The 16,382-nt window shown below is 47.2% G+C and overlaps 1 protein-coding gene across 3 annotated transcripts in view; it reads right to left on the bottom strand.

Moving 5' to 3' along the window:
• Window positions 1-16,382, bottom strand: part of MIF4GD (MIF4G domain containing) — a 44,728-nt gene that overhangs the window by 25,792 nt on the left and 2,554 nt on the right. The gene's annotated exons all lie outside the window — the stretch shown is intronic.

The following is a 16,382-nucleotide window of genomic DNA, read 5'->3' as shown; positions in this document are numbered from 1 at the left end:
ATAAATTTGGGGGCCTATGGGGTTTGCGTAAGAAGGGGATCTCCTGCAGAGGACGCGCCGCAATAGCCTGGTCTTGAAACAGCCAGTTTTTCTCCGATTCCCATTTACTCCATTCTACCAGATATCGCAAGTGGGCAGCTTGGAAATATAGTCTCAAGTCCGGAACCCCAAGGCCCCCCGCCTCCGGGCCCAGCAACGTCAATGCTCGCCGCATGCGCGGCCTCCGCCCCTTCCAGACAAACCGGGACAACTCAGACTGCATCGCATTAATCCATCCTATCGGCGGACGGAGAGGGATAGTACGAAAGAGGTACAGAATCTGCGGGAGGACGGTCATCTTAACTGCTGCAATCCTACCCAACCAGGAAAGGGGGCAGTGCCGCCACCGGTCAAGTTGACGACGGATTCTGTTGTGCAATAAAGTATAGTTCAAGACGACCACAGCAGGCAGCGAGGGGGCCAACTGGATCCCCAAGTATGAGATCGAGGTGACTGACCAACTAATGGGAAGTCTGGTCTGCAGGCCCGCTCGAGTGGAACTAGATAACGATAAGTCCAAAGCTAAGGACTTCTCTGCATTTACTTTAAACCCGGCCGCCCGGCCAAACCCATCCAGCTCCTCCCAGGAAGCCGGGAGAGCGGAAAGTGGGTCAGACAACGACAACAGGACATCATCCGTGTATAGACTTATCGTGTGGACATATCCCCCGAACCTAATCCCCGTTCTGTCTCAGCTTCTGGGCCAAGGGTTCCATATAGAGGGCAAAAAGGAGGGGGGATAGTGGACACTCGTGCCTCTCTCGATACGGAAGCGGGAGGACGTGAAGCCATTCACCCTAACAACCGCGGTGGGAAACCAATAACAATTAAGGATGTGTGCGCGAAACCCTGCGCCCATACCCGCTCTCTCCAACACCTGTTCCAGGAATGGCCAGTGGACGCGGTCAAACGCCTTCTCAGCGTCAATGGCCAACATCATAAATTCCCCCTGGACCCTTTTCAATAAGGTGCAGAATCCGTTTCGTGTTATCTGCCGTTTGTCGTTCGGGGATAAAGCCTGCCTGGTCCGGGTCTACGAGGAGTGGCATCTGGGGGCCAAGGCGGGCAGCTAGTATCCCGGTATACAGTTTAAGATCCACATTATGGAGGAATATTGGACGATAAGATCCGCAATGCGAGCAGTCTTTCCCAGGTTTAGGGATAACCGCAATCGAGGCCTCTAGTAGGTCGCCGGGGATATCTCCCTGAGCGGCAAAAGAATTAAACAGCCGAGTCAGGATCGGGGCCAACTGAGGGCAAAATTTCTTGTAAAATATGGCTTGTTTCCTTCCCAGTATAAGAATTGGCTTGGTAGTTTGGTTTGCTCTGTTCCCATCATGCACTGGGACAGGTACAGACTAATTTGCATGTAGCCAGGTTCTGAGCTGGGATGGTGCAGTGAGCTAAAAAACGGTGATGGATTAAAACCATGATCTCTTGACTTGGTAAGAGTATTCTGCATCATTCAGAAACTCTGTCCATCACCACCCCCTTTTCCCAAATCGAAAGCAAGTCAGCGAATTGGAACGGATACATCAGCGGACGGGCCAGGGGCCTTTCCCAACTTAAGACGAGAAATTGCGGATACGACCTCCTCCAGTTGAATGCTTCTATCTAAATGATCTGCTTGCGCCTTAGATAGAACCGGCAGTGTAACCGAATCTAAGAAAGCCGTTCCATCAGAACGGTCCAGTGGGGCCTCCGCATACAGTGTCTTGTAGAACTCTCAAAATGCTTCCGTGATGTCCCTGTCCTCCGTCGCCTCCGCACCGTTCGCCCGAGAGATCCTCTTAACTCCCTGTCTTTGACGAGTCTCATGAAGCTTGTGGGCCAAAAGGCGTCCACATTTGTCCCCCCCCGCATAATAGGCGTGTCGCAGCCGTAATGCCGCAAACTCTGCCCTATCTTGGTCAAGTGCCGTTAGCTGTTGGCGAGCGGCCTTGAGCTGCCGCCAAACTCTCGGAGCTCCCGTCCGCTGATGTATCCGTTCCAATTCGCTGACTTGCTGCGTGAGCTCACCCAGTTTGCTCTCCCACTCCCTATTGTCCGCCACCGAGATGGAGGTGAACTCACCCCGCAAGACCGCCTTCAACGCCGACCACTGTGTGGCAGGTGTGGTGTCCACGTTATCGTTATGTTTAAGGAAATCCCGCATCTGATGCTGGATTTTTTTAAGCACTGCCTCCCGGTGCAAGAGGGCATCCCGTAATCGCCACACCCTAGATGGACGCGACATGGGCGGGAGGGTGAAAGTCGCAGTCACCGGAGCGTGGTCCGACAAGGATGTTGCTCCTATATCCACTGCCGTAGAGATCGCCCGTGCCGACGAGGATACCAGAAAATGGTCGAGTCTTGCGTAAGTCTTATGCGCGTTAGAATAAAAGGAGTATTCCCCATCCCGTGGGTCCATGCTACGCCAAATCGCAGAACCCCAGCTCCCGCAAGTACAGGAGCCCCTCCTTAGAAATTGCCCCAGTCTGGTGAGAGCGCTGGCTAGATCGATCCTGAGCATTATCAAAAACCAAATTAAGGTCCCCCCCCGATTACAACATTGCGATCGGGTGTAGCCGTGGCTTCCAAAAGTGCCGCACGTAAAAAACACTCAGCCCCCTCGTTCGGGGCATACAAGGAGCCAATTGTTAACGCACTCCCCCAAGGACAAAGCAGTATATTAATAATTGACCCCTGATCTCCGCTACCTTTTGCAAAACCTCCCCCCGAAACCGCTGTGCAACCAGGATTGCCACCCCCGCAGTTTTGGCAGGTCCCGAGGAGAAGAATTGTGTGGGAAACTTCTGGGACTTAAGCCGATGACAGTCCCGCCCTAGTAGGTGGGTTTCCTGCAACAAACAAAGATCCGCGTGAGAGTTTTCTAAGCATGACAAAACGGCCCTTCGTTTAACGGGATTGTTAAGACCCCGAACATTCAGGGTCAATATCTTAAGTGTGGTGGGTGGCATGATGTGTCTCACCTGGACTACTCTGCACCTGTGAGGTGTCACGTGCCGTGGCACCTGGGCCTCCGTAACGTGAACAGGTCAGGGACCTAAAGGCACTAAGGATCGTTCTAATCTTAAAGGAATGGTAGACGCGGAGCACCTGCCTCCCCCACCCCCAAAACCCCCAACCCAAAAAACAAAACCTCAAATAACTTAGAACAGGAAGTCCATCATTCCGTGATTGGTAATAAAACAATGGGGAACGTCCACTAAAAGTGGAAAGAAGCCCTCCCTCCCGCCAGGGTCTGGATACAAAAAACAAAGTTGCTCAGATACCATGCTTAACCAGTTCAGCCATTGTTAGTACCAGAAAGGTCCGAGGAAACAGCCTCCAACGCCGATAGGTGGCCCTTTGTGATCTCCGCTGCCGGTGGCTTCTTGGGACGGCGTTTACACCCCTGTTGATGCCAGCGAGGCCCAGTGTTCACTGCCCCCACTGTGGATGTCTCTGCAGCTTCCGCCTCGTCCGGGGGGTCCACCTCCAGCAGCTTGCAGGCCTCTGACAAGGAGCGCAACTGGTAGAGCTTGTCCTCCTTCTGAAACACCAAACGAAAGGGGTGACCCCCAGCTGTAGGGAATGTTATTCTGCTGAAGGTGCATCGTGACGGGTCTGAAGAGACGCCGTTTCTGCAGCGTGAGGGCGGACAAGTCCAGATACAGCACCAGGCCGCGAAACTGCAAGGGGTGCATCTTTCTCGCTCTTTGCATTATCAACTCCTTGGTGCGGTAATCCTGCACACACACCAGAATGTCCGATGGGGGCACCGATGGCGCCCTGGGGGGCCCCGCCCTATGGGCCCGATCTATCACCAATTCTGTGTCCAGAGTGCGCTCCAAGATGTTATTGAAGAGTTCCTACACGTAGGCGTAAAGATCTTTTGAGTAGTCGTCCATCTTCACCCCCCTGACACGGATGTTATGGCGACTGGAGCGATTTTCTAGATCCTCAAGATGGACCTGAAGGTCCACTTGTTGGTCATGTAGTCGAATGATCTCCTGCTGCAGAGTCGCTACTTCTTCATACCTTCCAGCTCCGCGACCCTCTCCCCGATGCTGTCCACGTCTCAGCGGACCTCCTTGAGTTCCGACTTGAACTCTTGCTTGAAGGACTGTATGTCTGCCCGCAACGCGGCAAACATCGACTCCATGAAGGCCTTGGTAATGGGCTCCGACCCTCCGTCCTCCGGCGCCGTCCCCCCCGATCCCCCGAGATCCGAGGCCGCGGGCATCTTCCCGTCCGGACCCCTGGAAAACAGGTCTTTAATGGTTTTGTCCTGTCGCTTCCTTTGGTTGGACATCACTCCGCGCTCGGTGCACCGGTCGATCGTGCGGGGGACCCCGTCCCTCCCCACCTCTCCTCCGCTGGGGAGCCGCTGACTGACCGGCCTCCGTGCCCCGAAAATCACCGCCTCAACTACCAACCGGGCCAACTCCCTCAGCGGCCGGCAGGGACCTCCAGCTCCCCAATGCCCGCCGAGTGCTTCTCCGAATCCGCCCGGTCTGTTCTACGCACTCCGACTGCCGTCATCGCGGTCCTCACCCCGGCACTTAGTGTCCGTCTCGTCATTCAGGCTCGGGGCTCGATTCGTCTCTTATGCTCCCCGGCTCAGTAGTGGCGCTCTCCGTTGCGCAGCTGATTTCCGGCTCAGAGCCTCCGAACCGGAGAACCCCGACCGCCAGTGTATCCAACTCACCACGACCCAACTCCAGCCAGTCACTCCGGTATCCGGGGGGGGGGGGGGGCACCACTCTCCGCCTGCGGACGACCCCCAGTGACCCAGCCGTTACTCTACACACAACAGGAAGCTCCACAAGGCTCTCCGTCGCTGCCCTCGGTGTCCCCGACCAGCCCTCCGCCAATGTAGCAGCCCAGCAGCAAGGGCCACGCCTCGAACCCCAGGCACAACGGGCCGCCAGTCCACTGGCCCCAGACTCCCAGGCAGCAATTAACTCGAGAGTTCGGACCGGGGCGTCTCTACCGAGAGGGAGAGAACATGCAGCCGACCCCCGTCACTGCCAACACCGTCCTGTTATACTGGGTGCGACTCGCTCTCCTGGGCTGCCCCCTCCACTCGCTGCACCTCACCTCCACTGCCGCCTCAGCTCTGTATACGCGGGGGGGAGAGGGAGGGGGGCACCACCCGCCACCTCGAGATCCCCCAGGCCCCCGGTCTCACCACAGCTCAAGGTCCAAACCGTGCGGCACGCCGCGGGCCACCGATCACTCCGTCTCGGCTCCTGTGTCACTCCCGGCCGCCCAAGATGGCGGGTCGGGCTCCGACGCCGCAGCGCCGCTACTCCACCGGTCTCGGGGACTCCCACCTCTGTCTCAGTGGCCCTCTGTGTTGTGCGGGCGCTCGCCACTCCGGGGGGTCAGGGATTCCCACCGCCGCTGCTCCGCCCTCCGCTCTCTCCACCGGGAACAGCCACTTCCGTGCGGCCGCAGCGCTCTCCCACACCGCCTCTCTCTTCTCGAGTCCGCTCTCGGTCGCCAACTTCCGCTCCGCTGCTTAGAGTTTCAATACCGGGAGTCTGGGAGTGCCACTCGAGGATCTGGAGTGCTGTTGTCGACCTTATGGCCGGTGCTAGATCCGACCTCGGCGGGCGCTCCGGAGCAGGACGACCCCTATTTGTTTACTTTTAAAGTATTTGCAGCACCCGTGCTTTAGCTTAAGATATTTAAAGCTAAAGCACGGGTGCTGCCATTGTAAAACAAAATAGACAGACAAGGAAAGGCAGGCGGCCGCATTCCGCCAGCATATAACAAAAGAAAAGCACGGCTGCCATATTTCTTGCCGAGGCGTGCCGTGCTGGACACTTTTTTTTTTTTTTTTTTAAGGTGAGGGAGAGCATTTCCTGCCTGTGTTGCAGGCAGGACAAACTTGTTTAAGAAAATAGTACTTGGAGGCTGTAATTAAAGCCTACCGCTAAACACATGTAACAGGGTGTGTTCTCATGGGAGGTTACAAGAAGAGAAAAGGCGGTACTAAGGAGAGACTACTAAGCCCTTTGACCAATGAAAGGCCACCATTTACAAAGGACAGGAGCCAATTAAAAAGGATGGGAAGTGGGCGGAGCTTCATACTCTTAACCTGAAAACAGCATGTCTTAAAGCGACAGCACAAGCACTGCGTAGGCGAGACCTAAACAGGGCAGACACGAAACAGACCCATGATTAAGGACAGTTTAAACTGTTGTTGCGCTTTGGTTATTCCAGAGGATTCTGAATACTTGTCATGTTCCTTTTTTATGTGCTACTTCTGAGAATGTAATATTTTTTCCTTTCTGGGCACTTATGTTCAACAGTAATTGAAAAGTATTTTCAACATGAAAAGCTTTAGCTATAATACTGCTAACTGAAGCTTTTACGTGTTTTCGAATGCCAGTGACAGAATATAAAAATCTCCTTGAATGTGTTCTCTGCTGTAGCAACATTTGCTTGAATTACAATGGATTTTAAATAAACTGGGCTTTCTGATGTTTTCTAAATGTACTTCATAATTTAGCTCAACATGTACCTTTATCCATTTTACTTGTGTTGAACTACTTGGGAAATTAATGTTATTTTCAAAATGCACTTTCCATTAACTTTTCAAATTGTATCCGTTTACCATATTTTCTAGTCTTTCCAAACTAAAAATAACAGAAATAGAGAATGAAACAAATGCATTTTTAAACCGTATTTATGGTAACACAGCAAAATTGCACCTTGAAAACAAAAAGCATCCTCATTTGTAGCCCAATGATTTGCCATCTTATTTCAGCATTCTTTAGCAGACTGTTTTATTGCACTTTCTAAGTAAGTATTGACAAAGTCAATAGTTTCTCATTTTGTTTAGTCAAACACTTGTTTCGCTAATATACGCTTCAGGCACAGCAGGGGTAAGAATGGCGCACTCCTACCCAGTACCAAGGCATGGATGTGGCAGTAGAAGCTGAGCAGGGGTTGCTTCAGTACACAGAACAAGTAAAACAAGCATTAAAAATGCAATAGGTCTCGCCTTTCATTAAGTTAAAGCCATTTGCTTTGCTGTACAATACCATTAGCAAAGCAAATGGCTTTAACTTAAAGGTGAGACCTATTGCATTTTCAATGCTTATTTCTATTTTTTAATTGGGTTGCATGGGGCAAACGTTGTCCATGCACCCCAACCACAATCCAGCATCAGAAACGTACATTCCTAAATGCTGCCGGCTCTTTCGGCAGACATGATCAAATGCGGAGCTATCTGGCTCGAACCCTGGTGCCAAGACCAAGAATCAAAGGGAAGATATTGAAAGCAGAGCATCACCCATTCCCTGAGATTTCATGAACAAAACCAATTACACACAGGGACACTGACAAAAGGCAAGTATCAGCTCATTATAGCACACAACGGATAAACACAGGAGAACATGTCTTTCAGAGAGCTACACATGTATAACACACCAACAATAAATCGGACATTGGGAGTGCACACTGGGGTGTTTCACGCTTGTAGGGCCTCAAAGTAGTGTACTAGAAGAGTTTCCCTTTATTGAATGTAGTGTGTATTAACCTATGAAAAATGTGTTAATTTCTCAGAATGTATCTATTTAGAAGATTTTGGGGATATGCAACATGTTGACTTATGGCTATGCCAGTGCGCTGAAGGTGATAACAAAAACAGAGCTTCAGGAGAGGAAACCTGAAGTTAGGGTGCACTGGAAAGAGGAGGAAAACCTTGTCTGACATTCTTCAATTCTGAACTCGTCTGTTTAGCGTTTAGCATAAAACAAGACGAAATTGATTTGTTTTTAGAAGTAATATGCAACAAACAAAGGATTATCATTTTCAGATGATTATAATTTTGTTTATTATAATTTCAAGATCTGTTTGTTCTATGTCGTCTCTTAATGTAAGATGCGTACCTGGAGTCCACTTTTTACCACTTGTCTGTAACACTTTATTTTCAAAGCTGGCACTTTAATAATTCTGTTTAAGGCAGTTTTCAACAGAGTTTACTCTGTAAAAAAGACATTGATGAGTTTTGCTAGGTACAAATCAGAAAGTGTTTTGGTATAGATGTGTCCAAAGAACAAACAAGCACTGGGAATGCCGAAAGATTAGTCAGTGATAAGTTTAGGCACTCAAATCAAATCAAAATTTTCTTTATTCGGCTCTCCAAAGAGAGTCATAAAAGATACATATGCAAATACACATTAAAATACATTTTTTAAGAAAAACACATTTATATAAAATTCATTGTGTTAAAGGTCATGGCTAGTACAAATAGTCGCAATAATCACAATTCACAAAATTTAGATCACGAGGTAAGTATCCGGGTAGAACATCTATTAAATTGATACAATAGAATAAAATCAGAACTGGGTTAAGTCAGCCTAAGTTGTGTCTATGACGCATGATGTACTGTAGGAAATTAGAAACAGTATAGGCCAGCCCTTCCCCCTCAAGTGACTGTAAATACAGTAAAGCCGGGCGACAGGTACGGAAGCCCATGCGTTTTAATAGGGGGATTAGTAATTTCTTCCGCTGATCTGTATAATATTTACAGAATAAAATGGTATGAATAGTGGACTGGGAGGAACTCCCGTCACAAGGGCAGGGTAGAATTATTTTGGCCCAATTATTTCTCAGCGGAAATGCCACTAGGCGGTGGAAGTGATTCAGTCTAAACCTTACCAAAAGAAATAACTCATAGGAAGTAGTATTGTAGGTCAGGTAAGGCTGAATCCCAAAAACCGTCTGGACTGTTAGACTGTGCCTAACTTTTTGCTTCATGACCTCTGAGTTAAGTCTTAGATCTTCGAGATGATTATAACAAAGGTCATAAAAGACCTTTCTTGTTAACTCCTGGATTGTGAGAGGGTCATGATAGTATTTTCCTAGTCCTAGATCATTTAGAAAATTTTTGACGTAGGATAACCACCCAGATCTGTGAACGTTGTCAAGGTCCATGCAATCTTGAATAATTTTTTGTGTAAGGAAAGTTTTTTCAGATGACCATGTTCGGTACCATAATAAAAGAGGCTGGATTTTTGCCAGATCTGTAACGTATGGTAGACCTAGTTCTAAATGGCAGGAGTAGTTTGCGGCTGAAGTTGGTAAGGCAAGAAGGTATCTCAGGAAATTATTTTCTATCGTCTGGATGGGAGCCACGGGCACGTGGCCCCATACTCCTGCACCATATAAAGCCACTGAAATACATTTGGCTTTATAGATTTTTACCATCTCCGCAGGTGCTTTTCTCCCCAGTTTCCTGGAGAAACTCACAAGTGCGGAGGTGGTTCTCGCAAACTGGAGTTTTCTTACTTCAACTGCCGGTTTCCAGGTTAGTTTTTTGTCAATCATGACACCTAAATACGGATAGCGGTCAGTATTTGCTAAGCTTTCCTTATTCAAGTAAATTGATCTGGTTTTAGTGTTCTTACTAACACCTGCCTTCATGACGAAGGTTTTCCCTATGTTGACCTTAGGTTCAGACTGGCCATAAAAAGAGCGTATTTATTTAAAGCCCTCTGGAGTTCATTTGGGGTGCGGCCCAAAATGACCGCATCGTCCGCATACAGTAGTGCTGGAATGCGGCGATTGGCCACCATAGGAAGGTCCTGAGCTCCACTCAACATTTCACCCTCCAGACCATTAGTATAAAGGGTGAAGAGGAATGGAGCCAGGACACAACCTTGTCTCACCCCCTTTTCTACCCCAAAGGATGCAGTCAATTCACCACTAGTGCCGAATCTTACTCTGGCACTTGCATCCGCGTAAAGTTCTCTTAAAAAAGTGACTGCAGTCTGGTCCATCCCTAGATCTAAAAGGATGGACCAGAGTTTGGCATGACTAACACAGTCAAACGCAGATGACAGGTCAACATAGACCATATAGAGTGCTCCGGCCTTGATATTGACATATTTATCTATCAGAAGAGATAGATTTAGTGCCTGATCTATGGTCCCCAGTCCCTCACGGAACCCGTATTGTAGGTCAGATAAGATGTTATTATCCACTGCCCACTCCTGCAATCGGTCAAGCATAATCCGACCCATCACTTTCCCCGTTGAATCTAACAGGGAGATGGGGCGGTAGCAGGAGACTGAGTTCCTGTCCCCTTTCTTAAAGATCGTGACTAGGATAGATGTTTTCCAGGATTCCGGAATGCCTGTGGAACATAGTGCATTGAAGACTCTAGTTAAAAAAGGAATCCAGAGTTCGATTTGGGTTTTATAAAAATCTATTGGGACCCCGTCGGGCCCCGGGGCCTTCCCTGCTTTGCTTGCATTTAAAGCCCGAGTGACCTGGTCAAGAGTAATAGATATATCGATAGGGAAAAACGAGGACCCTTGACAATAAGGCACAGTATTGCCAACATCATTTGATGGTGGGACTGTCGAAAAGATTCTTGAAAAGTGATCGACCCAGTCCTTTTCATCTATAGCAACCTCAACTCTAGGCAAATTACCGCTGTCAGTAAGAAATGGAGCTTTTACCACTTTCCAAAAAGTGGTGTTGTTGTTACTGGAACAGCTCTCATGCAATTTATCCCAGAGTTGTTTTTTTAACTCCATTTTCCTTTCTTTTAAAACAAAATGATAGGCCTTCCTCAATTTAGATATTTCAACGGGATCCCTGACTGTTTTACGCAGAGAGGATTTTAACTTAGAATAGGCCGCTGTGCATGTGTGGTTAAACCAGCCTCTGTTACTTTGTTTGGAATTGGCCTTCTTAATCATTAGAGCCCGTTTAACCTCCTGAGTCACAGTGCCAAAGTTGGCAATAACCTCTGCGTCAGAAACGGTCAGGTCAAGGCATTTCGTAATAGACGAATATGCCTTAGTGACCACCGTTTTTTAAAATATCAGTTGGGTCGACTAGGGCCGATTTTAATGAGTAACCGTTTAGTCTGGATAATTCTAGGTCATATTGGTCCAGAAGAAGACTTGGAATTTTAGGGTTAGGCCTATTGGAAAGATGTAAGGTAATACTGATAGGGTAATGATCACTCAGTGCAATCTGGTGAGTGTGGAAGGTAGTGTCCCTCTTTGCAGCACTGTTAAAAAGGAGGATATAGTCAATAGTGGAATTACATCCTTGCCCATGATAGGTAGGGGCCGGAGGTGTATTTAAGTTGTGTAAATTATTCGCAATTCCCATATCCAGCTTGAACATAATTTCATTTAAGGAACTGCCTAGAGTTGAGTGTGTAAAATGAAGAATGGGTATATCTGCCTCGTCATTTAAGTCGCATAGGAATTGATTAGATGCGGCACACATAGACTGGTTAAAATCACCGCCCCAAATGATAGTCACCTCTCTGGCTTTTTTCTTGGTAAAAGATGTTATTAGAATAAAGATGGAATTAATTAATTCCGATGCCACTCGATCAGAAAGATTATTGTAATAGTTGACCAGGAGGAAACAATATCTTGTATTTAATGTAAGGCTAATGAGCTGGAAATTAGGATCAAGTTTTATAGTCCTTATTTCGTCCAACTTAATCAAATTTGAGATATAGGTGTTTAACCCACCCTTAGCCCTACCAGAATTTGAGGGTTGGGCAGGTGAGAAATATGTTTTATAACCATTCAGGTGTGTGGCTGTTGTCTGCCATGTCTCCTGTAAACACAAGATGTTAAAATTTACAATAAAACTAGTCCAAACGTCATTTCCTATTCTGAAGCGTAGACCTGCTACGTTCCAGAATAGAACCACTAATTCTGATTTACTTAAATTAGAATCCTGTATAACCTTGGGACATGGTAGAGGGGTCATAGATATCATCGGAACATCTATTACTTGGAGAACAGTGCTTGGTAACAGCGGTAGCGAGATCTTAGTATTTAGTGCAGTATGGTTTGATACAGGAAGGCAAGAATCACTATCTGGTAAGGCCTTCATTAAGCCACTATCTGGGCTCCGCAGGTAGCCTTCCAAGGAAAGTCAATCAACATCCTCTAGTCCTCCAAGGGGATGGAAACGGTTGGAAATAGGAGAATTAAAATTAAGAGGCCCTATTTGGGGGCGTAGATCCATTCTAGACAATATTGGGTTCCTATTTTCCGACTGTGGATAGAAGTAAGTCAAGTCATAAGTTCTTATGGTAGTCTGTCGTTGGGTATGAAACCAATTGACTATATGCGAAATAGCTCTGTAGTCTCTGAAATTAACTATAATTACGTCACCTACAATATCCTTTGGCCGTGAGCCGACCCAGCCAAGTCTACGAACATTTAAAATTTCACCATTGATGTGAGGCGGTAGAGGCCTATTCTGTCTCAACCAATGCATTGCTTTATTTTTTAGCTCGTAATAGCCCTCCTTCTTCCCTGGTTCCAGAACAGGAACTCCTGTCAAAACTACAACGTAGGGGACCGCCTCCGGAGGTAGATCTATGTGCTGACAACTAAGACCATCGATTTTACACTGGGCAATATCAGCAGGAGCACTGTGTGGATTAAGGTCAGAACTAATAGTTTTAGGAGTTAAGTTTTTATTACCATGATCAGGCTCAGTATTATTATTTCGTCTTTGTAATGAATTAGTTTGATTTGTTAAAGATGATAATATTTTTGTTTTCATTTGGTCTGGCCCTGGTTGTTTATCATCTGTCACTGCAGTTAGGGAGGAATGAGTGATGGTGTTTTGAATTGCCACTGTATTCGTGAGTAGATCTTTTATCTGATCTGTGTTTTGCGCAACCGATTTCTCGATTAACCCAAGTTGATTCATCATACCCTTAGCTCTTTCTAAAAGTGGGAGGAGAAGTGATTTTACAAGTAACTCTATTCGACCCACAATTTCATTAGTCAATAAATCACAATTGTGACAGACCGACTGGGTTTCAGCGTCGTGTGACTGAGTGGCGTCGATGGAGTGAGAAATCATGGTATTATTATCCACATGGTTGCACTTAGTGTTACCAGGCGGATTTAAATTACCATGCTTCTTTGCTCCCTTCTTTCTCTTTTTCAAAGGGGGTGGACCTCTACTAATTTTTTTCTTTCCCTTCTTTTGTGGGCTCTCAGTGATGGTAACACTAGTGGACCTTAACGGCAATGAGCCAGAAAGAATATTGTTAGACGAAGGGTTAACATGAGAAGTGGCGGCAGACGATGGTAAATGGGTACAAGGTTGTATCTCGGAGTCAATATCTCGTATAGGCGAAGAAGATCCTAGGACAATTTGCGAATTACTTATTAAACACGGTAGAGGCAATGCGTGAACCGGAGAGACAGCCATCTGGATGGTGCCAAGCGAAGAGCGTTTAACATGCAAATGTTCGGCCGAGTGGCGTCGCTCCACCAAGGCAATCTCATTCTCAAGGACTGAGGTGGCTCTTGTAATAAAATTGTCCAGTGTGCCTCGGACTGTGCCTCCCAACAATGAAGATCTGCCTTTAGAAGTGCGTGATGTCATCGTTAAAGTATGTTGGTATTACTATACGCACTTATGAGAGACTTTAAATAAAACAATGTCCAAGTCATAGGCAGTGTGGAATCACACAGAATAGTATGTAGAATAGTCACAATCAATGTGCACAGGACTTGGAACTGTACCTTACAAGCAGCAACACGGAATTTAGGGAGTGGGCCCAGCCCTGCCTCCTCCTGCCCCGGACGGCCACAGACGGCCACAGACGGCCACAGACGGCCACAGACGGCCACAGACGGCCACAGACGGCCACAGACGGCCACAGACGGCCACAGACGGCCACAGACGGCCACAGACGGCCACAGACGGCCACAGACGGCCCGCCCTTTGCCCGGGCTTAGCCCGCGCGCGGTCCCGCGACGCGGTAGTCACGGCGTTCCTTTGTGCGCTTCCTGGCGCGAAATCCGGCAAGGCGGCTCCCCTGCCGCTTGGAATTATGGGGAGTGTGGTCCCGTCTCCGCTCCGCGGCCACAGATGATTTTAGCGGCAGCGGAGGATGGAAACACTGCAGGGAGAGAGTCACGGCGCTGTAGGGCGTCAGGATCACCGGTATGTCCGCAAACACAGCAAGAAACCCGCTCTGCCGTAGTCACGGCGTTCCTTTGTACGCTTCCTGGCGCGAAATCCGGCAAGGCGGCTCCCCTGCCGCTTGGAATTATGGGGAGTGTGGTCCCGTCCCCGCGGCCACAGATGATTTTAGCGGCAGCGGAGGATGGAAACACTGCAGGGAAAGAGTCACGGCGCTGTAGGGCGTCAGGATCACAGGTATGTCCGCAAACACAGCATCAATAATTCATCACAGAGACACTGTGTCATCCTTCTAAAAATAAATACAAAATAAACAAGCTCTCTGCATTGCGTAAAGGCAGCCGTTTGCTTATAATTGCATCGCGCTTTCACTTTAAGTGTAAGTGCGATGCAAAAATAAACACGCGGCTGCCTTTTGCGGTCCCTTCATGGAACGTGAACTGCTCTTTACAGGGCGGACAGAAGATGTGCACGCAGGGACTGGCTTTTCTGGCAGCGAAAAAAAGAGTCCCCAGTGTATCACGCTGCCAGTAAAGCATCCAATCCTCATGTAGACATCTTCTGTCTCGTTTGTCTCCCCACGTGCACGCTGGAATCGTATTGATTACAAAAGGCTTCTGCATGGCAGAGCAGCGCATGCGCTGCTTTGGCTAGGCCGAGACCTAAACATGTAGCTGCAATACAGACACACACAACACACAGTACAGAATGTAGCAGCTGTGCAAGCCTCAGTTAGAAAAAGAGCAATACTGGCATAGCAGTGCATACTTTACTCGTACACCTATATAATGTGCAGCAGTAATTGAAAATCCTTCTTGTCCTTCCAATTACATCATCATCATCATCATAGTCTTTATTCGAAAGTTCAAATTCATAAAAGACACAAGTATCACAAAGTTACAATTCATTAAAAAACACAAAAATAAATGTAACAGAATCATAAAAAACATCATATAATAAATATTAAAATGGGTATTAAAAAAAAGGATTAAACAGTAAAGCAGGCGACTAGATGATAGAATGTCATATAAAATAAGGGGAATTAAAACAACAAAAGTATTCCATAACTCTATTATACAAAGCTCAGTTAAGGATAACAGAGAGGGCGTAACAATTTGTTCCTTAGATACCATGCCCAGCCCAAATATTTGGCAAGACCAATGGAAATAATTGGTAGGGTATTAGTGCGTAAGATCCTCAGGGCCACAATACTACTCCTAGTGCCCAAAGCCCTACACAATGGAGACAACCAAATGCGTCTTGGGACAATATAAGCGTGGCATACAAACAAGAAATGACCAATCGATTCAGGCTGCATGCCACATACAGGGCATGCATCATTACCAGCATTTGACCAGCTACTAGTCAGTGACCTGAGTGGCAAGGAACCTATTCGTAGCTGAAAATATAATTTCCTGTCACTAGGTTTGGTAATCAGGTCCCAGTAAGTTTCTAGGGCTGGAGTAATTTTTGTCACTAGGAACCAATTAGTCATCCAGGAGCTATTAACTTGGCTCCAGATCTTAAAATCAATATGTTCCCAATACAGCATTTTCAAGGAGCTCTTAGAAGGGAATGTCGTTGTCATTGGATCACTCCACAACCCCACCAAGCCCAAGTCAACCAAGGCAGCACGTATCTTCCTAAGCCAGCCAATTACAGTACAGTAGTCGGCACACATGAATGTGCACACCCCCAAGTGTAACTTTCTCTTGCAGTCTCACAATGTCCTGACGCAGTGCCAAAAAAACGTTATAAAGTGAAAATAGTAGGAGCAGCATGTGGCCTAATCACTCCACAGGGTAGTGGACAGAAATAATCTGTTTGTTCTGGGGTGGGATGAGCTGGGTCTGGGAACTGATAAGTTCATCTTTCCTTAGAGCATATTACAGGTCTTGGAAAAACAAAATTATGTGATGCAGCACGAAGAGCAAATGTATTTTAAATAATTGCCACTTTGCCAAAAAGTAAAAATCATGCATCCACAGTGTAAGAAATGGGATTACTCGTGGTGAGAGACAACCCACCTCAGAAATAATTACAGTCCATGGTGGGATGAACCCTTGAAGTCACTAAATTAACCTGAGCTTAATCCCCTGCTAACCATGGCACAGAGAAAACAGGTTTTATTAAGGGCAAGATGTAAAGTTATTATTGAGTACCAAAACAATAAAAAGCCCAAACCTGATGTTCGTGTGCTGGGTGGTGCTATAAGCTTCAGTGACGTCACACCTGTGCAGTTTTTAACAAAGGAGAGCTATAAAAAAAAGAGTTACAGATACAATCTGACGCCTGGAGATATGCTCAAGGCTAGGAATCGGCAGAGTATGCACCAGAAAGATTACCACCAAAGATAAGTAACTTTTTTGTTTGAGTGACAAAAATCGGAGTTACAGCATGTGGGAATC

The sequence above is a fragment of the Triturus cristatus genome, chromosome 7, assembly GCF_964204655.1.
Source record: "Triturus cristatus chromosome 7, aTriCri1.1, whole genome shotgun sequence".
NCBI classification, from domain to species: Eukaryota; Metazoa; Chordata; class Amphibia; order Caudata; family Salamandridae; genus Triturus; species Triturus cristatus.
Note: the sequence above shows the minus strand (reverse complement) of the source record. Positions and strands in the feature narration are given on the sequence as shown.